The sequence below is a fragment of the Panulirus ornatus genome, chromosome 37 (assembly GCF_036320965.1).
Source record: "Panulirus ornatus isolate Po-2019 chromosome 37, ASM3632096v1, whole genome shotgun sequence".
Lineage (NCBI taxonomy): Eukaryota > Metazoa > Arthropoda > Malacostraca > Decapoda > Palinuridae > Panulirus > Panulirus ornatus.
Window position 1 is genome coordinate 19,626,558 of NC_092260.1, and position 17,265 is coordinate 19,643,822.

Sequence of the window (17,265 nt, forward strand, 5' to 3'; positions counted from 1 at the left end):
CCCCTATCCCCAGGGATATATATATATATATATATATATATATATATATATATATATATATATATATATATATATATATATATATATATATATATATATATAGTGCCAAGCAGCTTAAATTCTTGTAAACATTCATTAATACTTCTGAGCCGTATTTGTAAATTTATACGTTTGAGACTCCACCACACAATGCACAAAACGGGATCAAACATAGTTTTGTTCTCTAAACAGTATTACACACAACTCGTGTTCAATAATAGTATTCTTATTATAGATCATGATTATCATTATAATACGCTGAATATGTATTATGATTATCATTATGATGCACTGATTATGTATCATGATTATCATTATGATATACTGATTATGTATTATCATTATCATAATAATACACAGATTATGTATTATCATTATCATTATAATCCACTAACTATGTATTATGATTATCATTATAACACACAGATTATGTATCATGATTATTATAATACACAGATTATCATTATTATCATTAGTATCATTATAATACACTGATTATGTATTAGGATTATCATTATGATACACTGGCTTTGTATAATGATTATCGTGATACACTGATTATACATTATGATCATTATCATGATACAGTGATTAGAAATTATCACACCGGTGTAAAATTGTGTGTAACTGACTCACTGTACCGTGATGTCTACCACCACGAAATCCTCTCCATGATCAATAGCAGATGTTGACGATGTTAGCGAACCATGAATCACACACGTCTCGTCATACATCGGGTGAGTGAGTGAGTGAGTGAGTGAGTGAGTGAGTGAGTGTGTGAGTGAGTGAGTGAGTGAGGGAGTGAGTGTGTGAGTGTGAGTGAGGGAGTGAGGGAGTGAGTGAGTGTGTGAGTGAGTGTGTGAGTGAGTGTGTGAGTGAGTGTGTGAGTGAGTGTGTGAGTGAGTGTGTGAGTGAGTGAGTGAGTGAAAGAGTGAGTGAGCGAGCGAGTGTGTGAGTGAGTGAGTGAGGGAGTGAGTTCGTAGATGACATTCTATATGTTCGTAGATGACATTCTAAATGTTCGTAGATGACATTCTATCTATTCGTAGATGACATCCTAACTGTTCGTAGATGCCATTCTATATGTTCGTAGATGACATTCTATCTATTCGTAGATGACATTCTATCTATTCGTAGATGACATCCTAACTGTTCGTAGATGCCATTCTATATGTTCGTAGATGACATTCTATCTATTCGTAGAGGACATTCTATCTGTTCGTAGAGGACATTCTATCTATTCGTAGATGACATTCTAACTGTTCGTAGATGACATTCTAACTGTTCGTAGATGACATTCTACCTACAAGAAAAAGGAGAAAAAAAAAAAATTCGGAATTAAATCACCTCACGAATTTTCTCCTCTCCTGACCTCCTCGGTCCAGCGTAGAGAAATTGGGCTGTTGCGGCAGATTGATTCGTGGAGAGATTACGTGGGGGAGTGGGAGTCGTCACCGGGAGTGTGGGTGGTTGGTGGAGGCCAGTGCAGGCTGGGGTTAGCGACATGAGGAAAAAAGGAGGGTCGGTGGCTGTATCTCTCTTGATATATGTTCGGTTTGTGTGTGTGTGTGTGTGTGCATATATAGTGTATATATATATATATATATATATATATATATATATATATATATATATATATATATATATATATATATATATATATATATATATATACACTAATTCATCGTCTCTCAGGTAGCGAGGGAGCGCCAGGAACAGACAAAGGACGGCCTTGTTTGTTGACATCCACTCTCTGGCTTGTATAATGCACGACACATGTAGAGCTAGTAACCCCAGGATTCCTTTCACGGGGTTCCTGCAGTTTCAAGGATGCGCCACATCCAGTAGCTGGGGAAGGATGGAATCCTTTGGACAAAAGAAAAAAAAAATGAGTTCCCCGACAAGACTACGTATACTTTCCAGCAACGATGATACAACCTTGCCGGAGGTGCTTTAGCAAGCTGTGTGTATGTCTTTAGGGGATCTCTTAGTGCTTTCCAAGACATCCCTCCCAGTGCAACTTACTGTCGCTGGTGGCTATGGTGAGCTCCACAGTGAGGACACTTTTGCAAGTGTCGTTCATCTCCTCACATGTCTTCCCTTTGCATCCCTCAGCTATGGCTATGGTGAGTTTCACAGTGAGGACACTTTTGGAAGTGTCGTTCATCTCCTCACATGTCTTCCCTTTGAAACCCTCAGCTTTACTAGCTGCTCTTTAACTTACGATTTACTCCTGATGACTTTATGGAAAAGAATTCGGCTACCTTTCTCACTTCGTTCACAAGGAAAACTGGAATTGCTCTTATATAATGAGACTGTCTTCTTTGCCATCCCTTCTGTCATCTAACGACCTTAGGAGGCGGATCTAGTACGCTGAGACTAGGGTTTAGAGATTAGGTTTGGCTGGAACAAAAGGTCGTGGATCGCATGTGTATGGATGAGTTTGGGTCATATGTGAAAGTCGGTGGCGGAAATGGGATCATTATCCAAACACAGTAAACCCATTACCCCGGGATATTGGACTGTCATTCGCGATTGAATAATGGACGGGAATATATATATATATATATATATATATATATATATATATATATATATATATATATATATATATATATATATATATATATACAGGAGAAAGGAAGACTTTCCTCTTCCTCAAGAGTGTACAAAGTGAGATGACAAGCAAGTAATAGCTGTAAGAAAGAAAAATCAATCAATAGATATCAACATTAGTTAATATCTATTATCGACAGAGAATCGGAAAGTCCTTCTCTTTACGGGATATGTCACGAGTTTTCGCGAAACATCTTTGAACTCTTGAAGCTACAGTGCACACACCAGTTCCCTTTTAGTCAAAGTCCGTTCTAGTGTGTACCGTAGGGACACACAATATGGCAATCAGCTGGCCTCTACTTCCGTATCTGTCTACAAGAATGAACACGGAAGTTAACCTTCCCGAATTCAAGAGTCAAATGTCACTCGATTGCAGAGCACAGCGAACGATGCTGCACCATCCTCCTGTGTTCTTGCCCTCGTCGTGAATGCAAGGGGGAGCAGATCCAGACGTGGTATCCGCAGTAACGTAACCTTAATAACCGTCTTTATCATGCCTCATGAGGGCTATGGATGAATAGGAAATTTATCGAAGTCTAAAAACCAAATGATGAATGTCCCAGGCGCATCTACCATTGCTTCCAGTAGATTTTGCGTCTACGGGATTCTCACTAGACTCCACTAGTCACGTATCTACTAAAACGTTTTGATAACTTTGTAAAGTATCAATTGGTAAAAGAGAAATTTCAGTTAAAAAAAAAAAAAGGAGGAGACTTCGAAATCAGCCAAAACTGAAGCATCTCCTCCCTTTTCTCAGAACATTTCTCCATACAGTATAATCACTTTTTGCCGCAGATGAAAGAACTACAACATAGCGTCTGAAATAGGATGACACTTTGACACGAGTGTGGCACATAGCACCCGTGTCGAGGCTGAAATGTTTTGGGTTAGATGATGACTTCTGGCAGTTAACTTTGAACATGTTGTCAGAAAACGGATTCGCCATACAGTCATGGCATACCCACTCCAAGCAGATGCTCAGAAGAGCTAGAAAAAATGGGCATTTCCTGAGGATTATGTGCACAAATGATATTCTACACTGAATACCAGAAGCCAGTCCGTATGCACATAAACACACGTTTCATAGGTAACAGAGAATGCAGCGTCTCTTATCACCACTGAAATGTAAGAAACTTGACTGTCTATCTCTTTCTGAAGATGAAGTCACAGAAAGTCTCCCTCAGACCAGAGGAATCCCAGTTGTGTAAGATCACACGCCGACCTCAAGCCACACTCTCTCTAATATTAAACAAGATGTCAGGAGAGATCTTGTCTCCAGTTACCATCTAAGGATTCCGTCTTTTCCAGAGTCCCTTTTCCTAACTGTGCTGATCAGACGTTGTAGCAAAATAAAGCAAATACCTTTGCCTGACGAAGAGGAGCAATCATCAACGCACCAGGAAATATATAAGCCTGTAATTTCATTTGATGTAGTTTATCACAGGATGCCCAAGTGGGGTCGTAGTATCGGCATTAACACCTTGAAGCTTTAGGGATACTAGGAGAAAAAAAAAGTCTATCACTATTTTCGTAATGTAGGGTTTCCAAGGAGGAGTGGAGGTTACAGTATTACCAAGTGTGTTCACCGTCACCGTGTCAAGAAGTGAAATTAAAGAGCGGTCGAAGGAGAGAGGAAAGTTGTGAGACATTCTCGATAGAGAGATGGGCAGAAACTGGGTCTTGCAGGCATTAAAGTTAACCAGATTTCGTTTACCCTACTGAGATATCCCGTCCAAGTCTTGAGTTTATTGAGGAAGTTGCGTCCAGGCGAGATACGGATCGAATGAGGGAAGAGGGAGAAGAACTGAACGATGCCCAGATATAAAGAAAACATTTGATGACATACGCAAACAACGAAAAACGAATGAAACAACGTACAAATACTTGTAGTGCAGTATTACTTAAGAACAAAGACTTACAAAGAAAAAATAATTGAATGTGTTCTTTTACACGCAAAGCCATTTGTTTGACTCGTAACACAAGTGGGAGTAATGAGCCAGAGGTACTTACTCTCAGGTTCCCTCATGACGTTAGGGTCAGAATTCAGACATTTCCTTGTCTATTTCCCCTCCACATACAACTCAAGGTAGCGACTCCCAACCCCTTAAAACTCCCCTTGCTATAAAGTTCTGATGACCTGGGTTATGTACGTTGGGGTCAGGTCAAACAAGATTATCTTAAAGTTTAGATTAGTCCATAGGGTGTTGCTTGGTTAGGTCGGTTTAAGTGAAGGGGAAGCCACCGAAAAGTTTTGATTGCGACGGCGGTATCCCTCAAGACGATGCAAGTTACGGTTTGGGTCACAGCGGACGAAACATAATTTACTGAAGACATACGTATGGCAAGAGAAGGTGTGTGTGTGTGTGTGTGTGTTAGCGTTAGCGACGAGAGGTTTGAGATACCTTCAGTTAGGAAAGCATCAGTTCGGAGGGGTTAGTGGATGTTAGTTCGAACAGCAGTAGAGTATTTTAGGTTACCTTAAACGGCGTTCATCATTGGTAGCTCCAGTGCTTGGTTACCTCAGCTTGGGTTAATACAGGCAGGTCAGTTCAGGACAATGTAGGAAGTGTAGGGTCAACGTAAGATAATCTATGCCTGTCTAGCATGCCGTCGGAAGTGTGAGGTCATCTTAGGATAGTTCTGGCCTGTTTAAGGAAGGCAGAGGAATTGTGGGGTCAACACGAAATAGCTTAGAACGACTCATGATCCTAAAGAAACCGTGAAATCTTCTCAGGACACCTTAGAAATGTTTAGGATGCTACAGGAATTGTAAGGGGGGGTCAACGCAGGACAATGCCTGCTAAGGATACCATGAAAACTGTGAGATCAACGTACTGAAACGTTGGCTTGTTTAGGGTACTGGTAGAATTACGGGGTTGGCGCAGGTTACCGAAGTTTATAACTGGATGGTATCTAGTTATCAGGAGTTATCAAAACGTACCTTAGCACAGCTCATTATCGTAGGATAGTACGGATTTGTGAGCAGAAGCGTTAATTAACGTTGATGAGATTCGTATATCGTAATCGCACAAGTGCTAGTCAAAAACTTTTCTTTATTCTCAGTTCTGTATAAATGAGACAGGAAAATATACGTATAAAGAAAATCTTAAATGCCAAAAAAGAAACGATATATCGTATGATTAAAAATCTGGGCAACGTTTCATTCGTTAGTGATCGTGACCAGCTAAGCTTTTGGTCAGCTTTTATCAAGTCCAGTATTGGTTTTCTGCTGACGAGGTCGAAGGCTTGATTTTCAATCATTTTCTGCCTTTTGCCTTTAAAGCTGCAAGCCTTCTATACACCGGGTTATGTTTGGCTAGGTCAGGTCAGCTTAGGTTGGGGGTCGTCTGCCGGTAACACAGCATTGCCATAGGAGATGCCGACACTCCATCTCCCTGCAAAATATATATACCTTTTCGAACCTGAATCTCTTTGGCGTCGGGACAAAATGTGTCTTCAGATGTTCATCACTTCTATAAAGAACATAAAGTAAGTCGTCCATACTATAACATCCCTCAGGCAAAAAGTTCTTACAAGATATTTTACTCTCTAGTTTTCCACCTTCTTAGCGATGTCAGGGGTCAGATGTCTTGTTTATCACCTGGTAGGGACAGATGATAGACTGCTTGACGAACATGAATGAAAATCCGTTTACGGAAGAAAGTAACTGGGGATTTATTCACCAGCTGACGAACAAGCTAACTAACTAACAACTGCATTCGTGGGCAAATCAAACGAGTGAAAAATTGAAGGAAGATACACCAGCAGCCTGGAACCTTAGCCTAAGATGGTCCCTGCCTGAGCCACACAGCTACTGACGCTAGAGGGAGAATTTTCAAAAGATAAGTATGGATAAATTAAGTACATATAAGTGACTTATCTCCTGATAAGTACAGGTCAGTTACCTTTCATCAGGTAAGAACGTACAAGTTACTTTTCACCATGTTAGTACACATTGGTTACATGGATTTTGCAAATTTCTTTCGAAAGGTATGTTTATGGTCTAAAGAACATACTCACGAATAACTCCTTTTCTTATGACGCCCTTCTCTACCTCCTATTTACCTCCTAACTTCATTTCACAGTTACCCTTCATAATACGACGAAGATAAGATCACTTCGATGAACTGACATAAAAACACTGTAACGAAAATATATCTTGCAATAAAGTATGATTTACTTCGAGTCACATTCTAGGTTACTCCCTAGGAGAAAAGCCCAGAAGCATGGCAGATATTACCTCGGTTTGATTACTACATTTGGAAACTCAAAACATACCTCTCCTACTTTGCTTGAAAACAGCACAAACACACAATTACAGAAATACATTCTTCATCCAGTATATGAACTGTACACTACTCCCTTCAATCTCATAGGTCTGCCGTGTCTGTGTACTCACTCCGCTGACGAGACGCGAACTGCCGAAAATGATTCCCTCTCGGGGCCTCTGCCAGCGACCATGCCGGTAGTGTGAATTGTGTGGGCTTGACCATCGTGTCCATTTAACGGGGAAGGACCTTAGGAAATAGCACAAGACTCTTCAAAGGCGGAATATCAGAAGCGGTGGGCCTTTTGTTATTAAAGTCGAAAGTGTCCACCTCTGACCGTTTGTCCTGAGTAGTTAGCCAAGGTCGCATTAGGTCAAGTGAGGTCTCTGTCAGCTTCGTCAGCAGTCCAGGTGTCCGATTTGAATACTGTGAGAGAGACGGTATGAGAAAGCTACATATACACTGTGCAACAGATAATCGAACAGATCCAAAGGTTTTATGATATATCATATTTCCTTTCTCTTTAACTGAAGAAGGTTATTTGTGCCCCTAAAAAAAGTATATCACGTAATAATTCATTCTAAATACCCCTATATTGTTCTAAGTCTGACGATTCATTCTGAGAAGAAGGTCGTGCAGATGAATCATGAAGATGTACTAAATGCCGTAATTCCACGCACCAGTCTAATTACCCTAACACAAAAGAAAAGGAAGAAAAAAGGAAATTCAGCTTCACCACACACCATTATCATCATCATCATCACCATCATCATCATCATCATCATCATCACCAACACCATCATCATCATCATCACCAACACCATCATCATCATCATCAACCCCATCATCACTATCACCAACGAACACACCATCTTCATCATCACCACCTTCATCTTCCATCACCACCACCGAACACCATCTTCGTGATCGCCACCATCACCCGAATCTTCTCTACCCACACGAGGCGCAACAACCACATCACACCTTCCCCCACCGGGAGCGGCCTAGGAGGCCGTCGGCAAGCCAGCCGTAGAGGAAAAGAGTCGTCGTAGTCGTCGTCGAAGTTGTCTTCGTAGTCGTCGTCGCAGTCGTCGTCGAAGTCGTCGTCGCAGTCGTCGTCGAAGTCGTTGTCGAAGTCTTTGTCGAAGTCGTCGTCGTCGAGGTCGTCGTCGAAGTCGTGGTCCCTGAAAGGCGAGTTGGTCTCCTTAAATATTTATGAGGAGGAGGCGTAGAGGTGACGAGGAACATCGGCGTCTGGAATGACAATGTTGAGGTAATTGTATTATATGATGGTTGCCACTTATTGATCCTTTCGGCTTTATTCTCTTGAGTTTACAGAGGACGAAGGAAGGAAGAATGGAAGGAAGGAAGGAACGGGCGGGAGGAAGAGGAGGAGGAGGAGGAGGAGGAAGGAGGAAGGAGGCAGGTTTGTGGCCTCCTCGTGAAGAGGATCTTGGATGGCAGAGAGTTTCTTTAATCTTGTGCGAGTTCTATATGTCAATACAAAAAATAAAATAAAAGACTCGAAGCAGAAATCGTGTGTTCTGTGTGTCCAAATCAAGGTCGAATTTTACGTCTTTTTCACGCGATAATCACATTGTTATATTGGGCGACTGAGCAGAGACGATCGGGCGAATGTCAAAGGATTCACTCTCTCTCTCTCTCTCTCTCTCTCTCTCTCTCTCTCTCTCTCTCTCTCTCTCTCTCTCTCTCTCTCTAAATTATGTATGGTTTACTCCGGTGCAACGCCGAGGCATGGTTGAAACGAGAGAGAGAGAGAGAGAGAGAGAGAGAGAGAGAGAGAGAGAGAGAGAGAGAGAGAGAGAGAGAGAGAGAGAGAGAGAGAGAGAGAGAGCATCAAGGGGAAAAAGGAAACCACCTCCCTTTCATTTCCATATAATACTACGCCTCATTTCCAGCCTGACTGGAGAGACAGCTTATTAGACAAGTACGTGACATCATATACAAGACTGATCTAATGTACTGGAAAATGTCTTATCTAACAACCCTTGGCGAAGGCCTAACGCCAACTGAAAGTTAGACGACCTTCCTTTGTCTTTGACGTCAGGTGCGGGTTCTGACTTCATGATCTTTAGCTGCTGAAAGCCATGAGATCTAACTGCATATACACGATTGGCTTTCCTTGAGTACAGTGATTACTTGAGAGCAAATGAGGATCAGATATTATCTACAATAAGGAGTAGAGGGGAAAGAGAGAATCGTATTCGATGAACTGGGCGAGTCTTGGTAATTCTTACAGAAACTTTGACGCCGCTGTAAACAATGGCTGACGCTGGCAACAGCAACACTGGGTTAGAGTGTTAGAATGTACAATGAATTATCATGGGATTCCCAATGCTAACCAAAAGAAGGGATGTAGGATCGTAGCCATGGTGAGTAGCGAAAAAAGGATCTGCTGCCACTGAAAAGGTGCATAGTGGGATAGTGCCACCCTGAGGTGGTAGAAAGGGGCTGAGTGGCTACGTAGAGAGAGAGAGAGAGAGAGAGAGAGAGAGAGAGAGAGAGAGAGAGAGAGAGAGAGAGAGAGAGAGAGAGAGAGAGATGAAACAAGTTAAAGCAAAATCCTCTCTCTCTCTCTCTCTCTCTCTCTCTCTCTCTCTCTCTCTCTCTCTCTCTCTGTCTCTCTGTTTCTCTCTCTCTCTCTCTCTCTCTCTCTCTCTCTCTCTCTCTCTCTCTCTCTCTCTCTCTCTCTCTCTCTCTTCCACCTTCGCAAATATCTCCCTAACATCGGAATATTCCCACATTCTCCCCCCGTCCCCTCGGTTTCCCGGATGTTTTGCGGCTTCTCAAATATCAGGGTCTTACCACCACCACCACCACCGGCTCAGTCAACACTGAAGCTCACCAAGCGAAGTTGTTTGTCCTCTAATGGTGCCGCTAATCACATTGGCGCCGTGTAATTATTGAATGTCAAAGCCGCTGCCACCCGCCCTCTCTTCTTGTTGAATGAATTTCCCAAAACATATATGTTACTTTCGCATCCGCGTCATTTCTCCAGATAGTGTTCATACGTTTGCGTTGGGTATATATATATATATATATATATATATATATATATATATATATATATATATATATATATATATATATATATATATATATTAGTTGAGGAGTGAGTGTGAATAGAGAAAAACGAAGTGATAACTGGGGGTGACCATGGCATCGAATGGAACCATGGAAGCGGAAGTGAGTCATACGGCGGGTGAAGGGGTGAAGGTTCTGGGAGTGCTGAAGAATGTGTGGAAAGAGAGGACGTTGTCTGGGAGGGCAGAAAGGGTATGTCTGAAGGTAGTATGCGAGGCTTGGGATATAGATATGGCTGTGTGGGAATGAAATGTTAGCGAACATTACGTGCTGTGAGGTGGTTTGATCGTGTAACTAATGAAAGGGTATAAGAGAGAGGGTATAAGAGAGACGTGGTAAATAAGAATGTGGGGAAATTGTTTGAACATATGGAGAGAATGAGTGAGGAAAGGTTGACAAAGAGGATATATGTGTCAGATGTGGAGGGAACAAGACGAATGCAGAGACCAAATTGGACATGGAATGATGGAGTGAAATTTTTTTTGAGCGATCGGGGGGCCTGAGCATGCAAGAATGTGAAAGGCGGGCACGGGATAAATTGGAACGATGTGGTATACTGGGGTCGACGTGCTGTCAATGGACTGAACCAGGGCATGTGAAGCGTCTAGTTGGGGATAGGGAGCTGTGGTGTCGGTGCATTACACATGCTAACTAGAGAAATGATGTATGCTGATGCGGCCTCTCTTCATCTGTTCCTGGCGGCAACGCGGGGAAACGGCCATCAACTATGACAAATACATATAACACGAGTACATCCATGATCGACGCCTTACATAAAGTGCAACAGAAACAGCATTCTTTACCCCGAAAGAAACTGCAAATTTTAGGAAATATTCTTAAAACTCCTGTGGAAACATTGACGGTGTTACAGAATATCGATAACGTTTGAAAAAGAAAAAACAATAAAAGCTGCAAGTCTAGGCAAAAGTTCCAACTAAGAAGTTTTGTAAGAAAAAAATTCTACAACTTTGGGAAACAGGCGCAGCACTCGCCGAAGAACTGCAGCTTGCGCAGAAAAGGTGAAACCTCCTTAGAAAAGGCGAATCTTCGTAGAAAAGGTGAAACTTCGGAGAGAAAAAGGTGAAACTTCTTGGAAAAGTGATATTCCCTCAGTGTGGATTAGTTGTGGGTAAGTGAAAGTCGGAAGAGTTTACGTGCTGTGGTTTGGTATAAGTTAATAATGACCCCGAGGCATAAGGTGAATAGCGCCCTTCTTCAGAGCGAGTTGGGCGTTTAGAGTGCACATATTAACGAGTGCCGTTGTACTACGGTATACTATGTACCCTGATACCACACTGTGTTCCACTGTGATTGTCATACTGTTCCCAAATGGATTTTCAATACTAGTATCAATATACATATACAGTTCAGTGCTCTTGTGCTTTATATATTCACAGTCAAGAATAAATGTACAGCAGATGTATTTTACTAGCCTGTGGGATAGAGTTCGTTCGAAGCATTTAGCATTTCTCAACTGTTCCTGACAATCTACATTACTTCTCAAGGAGAGGCTGTCTCCAAACGCCTTGCTAGTATCACAAACACTTGTGAGAGAGAGAGAGAGAGAGAGAGAGAGAGAGAGAGAGAGAGAGAGAGAGAGAGAGAGAGAGAGAGAGAGAGACTTGTGCACTTCCTTCTGCTCAACAGTGAAGTAAACGTCTGGACCAAACGTCAGAACAGTCATAGAGTGTCACCTTCACCTAAACTATTGTGAAATTTTCATTTATAACATTTTGTGAACGCGAGGAATGAGGGAAAAAAGAAAGAAACTTTTCAAATAGTTAGGCCTGGTACTCCTGAGGGTGTAGCATATAAGATGTTCGTAAGAGTCGTGTCAATATTCTACAGAGTTACGTATAGAGATGCTCGGCACCACGCAGTGACGCTTCGAATTGGATGGGTCACTTGACCCCCCCTTTCTTATGTCTGTTTGTCTATCTGTGTATCTGTCAGTAATGGATAGGGGTGATTAATTTGAGCACGGGCCTTGGACTGATTCTGATATAGCTCTGCCAACCACTGCTCTTTATTTTTCTTTTCCCATTCAGTTCAAAAGATCAACAATGATCTCTGGGTCAGTTCATGAGGACTGTGTTTGGATTTCTGGTTTGGACTGTGGTAAGGATTTCTGTGCTTAAGTTTTGGGGATTCAAGTGCAAGTGTTCTTGTGTACATCAGTCTGATACTATTAATTTGTCCGGTTGAGAACAATACGTGTAGAATTCTTAGCCAAGTCTTATCAGTTTTAGTTATAGATCGACTCTCATTAGAGTATTGAGAATGAAATGCCTTCTGAAATTGATCATGAAAGGCTGGCCTGCATCAATTTCCCTGAGCGCTACGCGTAGATTCATGTATTAACGAGTAATTTGTAATACGCTATTAGTGTCCCTTGTACTTCTTCTGGTATCAGAGAGAGAGAGAGAGAGAGAGAGAGAGAGAGAGAGAGAGAGAGAGAGAGAGAGAGAGAGAGAGAGAGTCAAGTATCCATTCCAACTACTCTCTCTCTCTCTCTCTCTCTCTCTCTCTCTCTCTCTCTCTCTCTCTCTCTCTCTCTCTCTCTCTCTCTCTCTCTCCTAATTGATTACATCATCTCACTCATTCAGGCCGTATCCTCTCGTGCGGTCACGGCAGACAAGTTCGATGGTAACCTCGATCTCAAGCACGGTGACAAACTCATCATCACACCACCGCAAAACTCTGGTCTAGCTTTTATACTTACCGCAGACAGATGGACTCTTTGCCTGTCCTTTGTCCTCACGACTATGAAATTCGGGACAGGTTCGATAATTCTCTTGAGTTATGGTCCTCGAGAGAGCCTGGGGTTCTTTCCTGAGGGTCGTGTGTCCCTTTTGTAAACCAATTTACGCATTGTGTGACTGTGTATAAGAGATTCAGAGGATCTGGGCATCTTAATGGCTTCTTTAAAGGAACTGGGATCGTTTTACCATTAGATCCGATGCAGAACGTGTTACAGTTATGACGATCAGGTCGCGTTGTGATAACTCTGTGGTAAATATGAGGGTCTGTTTCAATTTTAGTTTGTCACATTTTGTGTGTAATTTACCTATTTGTACCTGTGAGGGCCCCACCCTCTTGTGTGTGTGTGTGTGTGTGTGTGTGTGTGTGTGTGTGTGTACACTACTAAGTTACTTTCGCGACACGTTAAGGATGAGGGCAACAAGGTATTCTGATTTTACAAATCAATCTATTAAAACAACATCGCTTGAATTCACCAGGTGTTGTTTGGTGTTTCCTTGGTTCGTATATATATATAGCATTTGTTTTCCATTTGCCTTTTTTTTCTTCTTCTTTACGTATACACTAATGAGTAACGATGCATCATTTGTGATTCTGTTTCTGTCCATGCCCTTTGTATCACTGCTTCCACTATGTCTACTACAACTACAGCTACTACTACTACTACTACCAGAACGTAAGCTATTAATGCTCATGACAGATTACAGTAGATCAATAACACTCGGCTAAATTCTGGTAAATTCTCCTGCTACTGCCGGTGCTGGAACACTTCCTTTGGCTGTTATGATTACACAAGGTTCGTCAGGGTGGCTATGCCGGCAAGTCCTTGCAGATATCTTACCATTCTAATCGATACCTTGTGGTTATTAAAGCAAGCATCGACAAACGTCGACCTTGATGGTAATTGCCCACTGACACAGCTACTCCGCAGGCTTGAGTCTCTCTGACACCGATGATTGGGGGGGCTTTAAGAGGGTAATGGAGACTATAGACACTAAAGGGAATATGTCGATACTGCTTAGAGTGAATGTCTTCTTTTGCCCGTCGATAAGACATGATGCATGGTGCTAGAATTACCATCTTCTCTAACTTAAAATAATCAAAGAGACAGAATCGAATCTAGTACGTATAAAAACGATATTCCAGATCTAACTATCAACCATTTTCCGGTGGTCACAAGAAGCACTATTGAGAGTGCACACTATCCTGAGAGCGTGAGCCATCTGCTTTCCACGTATCACGAAACACTAAACTTTCAAGCTTGTTCTGATAATACAAGAATGTAATATATATATATATATATATATATATATATATATATATATATATATATATTTTTTTTTTTTTTTTTTCAAACTATTCGCCATTTCCCGCGTTAGCGAGGTAGCGTTAAGAACAGAGAACTGGGCCACTGAGGGAAATCTTCTTCTTCTTCATACTATTCGCCATTACCCGCGTTAGCGAGGTAGCGTTAAGAACAGAGGACTGGGCCTTTGAGGGAATATCTTCACCTGGCCCCCCCTTCTCTGCTCCTTCTTTTGGAAAATTAAAAAAAAAACGAGAGGGGAGGATTTCCAGCCCCCCGCTCCCTTCCCTGTTAGTCACCTTCTACGACACGCAGGGAATACGTGGGAAGTATTCTTTCTCCCCTATCCCCAGGGATAATATATATATATATATATATATATATATATGCCCTTTCGTAATTTTTTTCTACGTCTGGGTACCTCAAAGTCTTCACTTTCGTAATTATTTCTACATCTGTGTACCTCAAAGTCTTCAAACATCGTATGGAATTCAAACCTCCACAAACGTAAATCTTCGCCACGATGGGTCACGTCGGTTGGGCAGCTGCCCACATTACAGGAGCCGAGGGAGACGGACGTTAGGCCACGATGATGGGGGCAGGTGATGGCCTGGGTATAGGAAGCAAGTGGGGAGGGGATGGTGGTCTCGATGAAGGGACGGAGAGCAGCAGCTCCTGGTCCCGTCGAAGGGTCAGGGAGGGGCTGTTGGCCTCGCTGGAAAGGAGCTAACGGCTGGGATAAAGGGAACAATGGATTGGTGGCCTGGATGCACGGAGGGAAATGGACTGGTGGATGGGACCAAGAGGAAGAGGGCTATTGACCTGACCATAAAACCCCTTTCATCCCTCACTCCCTCCTCCTTATCCTCGCCTCAGGCAACGCACCAATACCAATATCTCGATATTCTCCCATAAAATTCAGGTGTTTTTGAGGCACCTCCCCCACACAAACCATGGGGTCGATAGAGCCGGCAGGTCAGCTGGCGAGGAAGCTCTCGAAGTGGGTTGTTTGCCCTCGAAGGCAGCTCGCTAATCACACATCCTCCATGATCATCAACGTCAAAACCTCAGACATCCGACCTGCTTCCTCGCAAAGGAACGTCCTTGGAGAAGCACAATTGAGGAACTGATGTTATAACGTATAGAAAAAAAGATTAATGAAATCAGATTCATATATATATATATATATATATATATATATATATATATATATATATATATATATATATATATATATATATATATATATATATATTCCTATGAGTCCACGGGGAAAATGAAACACGAAAAGTTCCCAAGTGCACTTTCGTGTAATAATCACATCATCAGGGGGAGACACAAGAGAGAAATATAACAGTCACTTGATATACATCGAAGAGACGAAGCTAGGACGCCATTAAGGCACAGGTCACCCTCGACGACCTCGTCTCTCTCACATTACAAAATCATGTAACCTACGTTCTGGGAAATACATGTAGAATGATCTTACTGGTCAAGTTCTCAATGATTCCCAGAAGACAGGGTAACCTGATTTTGAAACTTGAGAGAGGTCAGGTCGTCGAAGGTCCCCTGTGCCTTAATCCCTTTACCTGTCTCTTGACCCATGTGAATGCCCCGCCAACTGATTGTCGGAATATCATATTCTGCTTCTCTCTATCTGTCCTCAGTCTTGACAATGTAATTAATATACGAAAGCTCTTGGTACTTCTTACTCTCCCTTTCCCAGTGGTTTTTACCTGCATATCATGTACTCTAGCTAACTGAGTAATTTTTGCATATATATATATATATATATATATATATATATATATATATATATATATATATATATATATATATATATATATATATATATATATATATATATATATATATATATATATATACCAATGACCTTATTCTACTTCTGTCAACATGCCTTAAAGCTGAGCAGCGGTGGTGGCCCTAAAGACCCCACTTACTTTACTTGACGAGGGCTGAAGGCATTTTGAGGGCGAGGGTCGAGCGAAACCTCCCAGCCAACACCAGACACACCGAGGGAGGAAGGGTCAGGCTCTGGCTACACCTCCTGTACTGATATGAAACCCTGTATTGCTTCGTTGATATCTATCTAGGTAATACACACACACACACACACACACACACACACACACACACACACACACACACACGCACACACACACACACAAACACACCTGCTTTTGGTTACACCAAGACGAAGAGTAACCCTCAGCTTAGCTGTATCATTGTCACTTCATGAAAGGTAGTACAGTCTCGTCGAGGAACTTCTAGCTCCAAAGAAATCTATCATTTCCCTGCTACTGATTGAAGCGTAGCTTCGAAACTGCAGGAACCCTAGGAAAGTGGTACAAGGTTTGTACAGTCGTTTAATCACGTATACACAAATTCAGATAGAATGTGCATCTCTTTTTGGGCAGTTTGTCTCAAACTATGGATCTTTGTCTCTCTATATGTCTATTTTTGACTCTGTCTGTCTCTTTCTCTTCGCTTCATTGTCTCTTATTTTTCCCTTTTTTTTTTCCTGCCTGTCTCTCTTACCATCTCTCTCCCTCCATCCTTCAACCAGAACTCCCTCACTGTCTGCTGGTGTCCTCACCATCACCATCACCATCAACAGCACTACAACAGCTGCCAATAAGAGCAGAAACAACCACACTTACGTCACCAACTTCCACTTGAAAAGAAAAAGAAGAGTCGTTGTTGGCGTCTATCTTCTTCTTTTTCTCCTATCCCCAGGAAGATCTTGCCTCCCTCCCTCCCTCTCTGGTATCATCCCTTCGGGATAGACTATACCTCTTCTTTATTGCCGACGGTCATTGGAGCAAGTGCCATTATCCTCCAATGTCTCTGGGAGACAGTGTCATTTAATGGAATTGACAGATGGCTCAGCGTGAGCCCCAGTTAGTTGCTGGTGCCCCTTTCGCTCTCATTGGTCGATATCTGTTGACGTCATGAGGGGAATGAGAGGAAAGTGTTTACATTGGCCGTGAAGAGATTTGGTTATGCTCAGTATGCAGGGGATGATTTATGCTCCCTGCGGGGTTGATATGCTCTGTCCAGGTGTGGATTGTGATTGAGATGTTGTTGGTATGATATATCGGGACTGGCAGGCTTCATTTAGGGGTTGATGTACCCTGTTGGGTGGGTTGA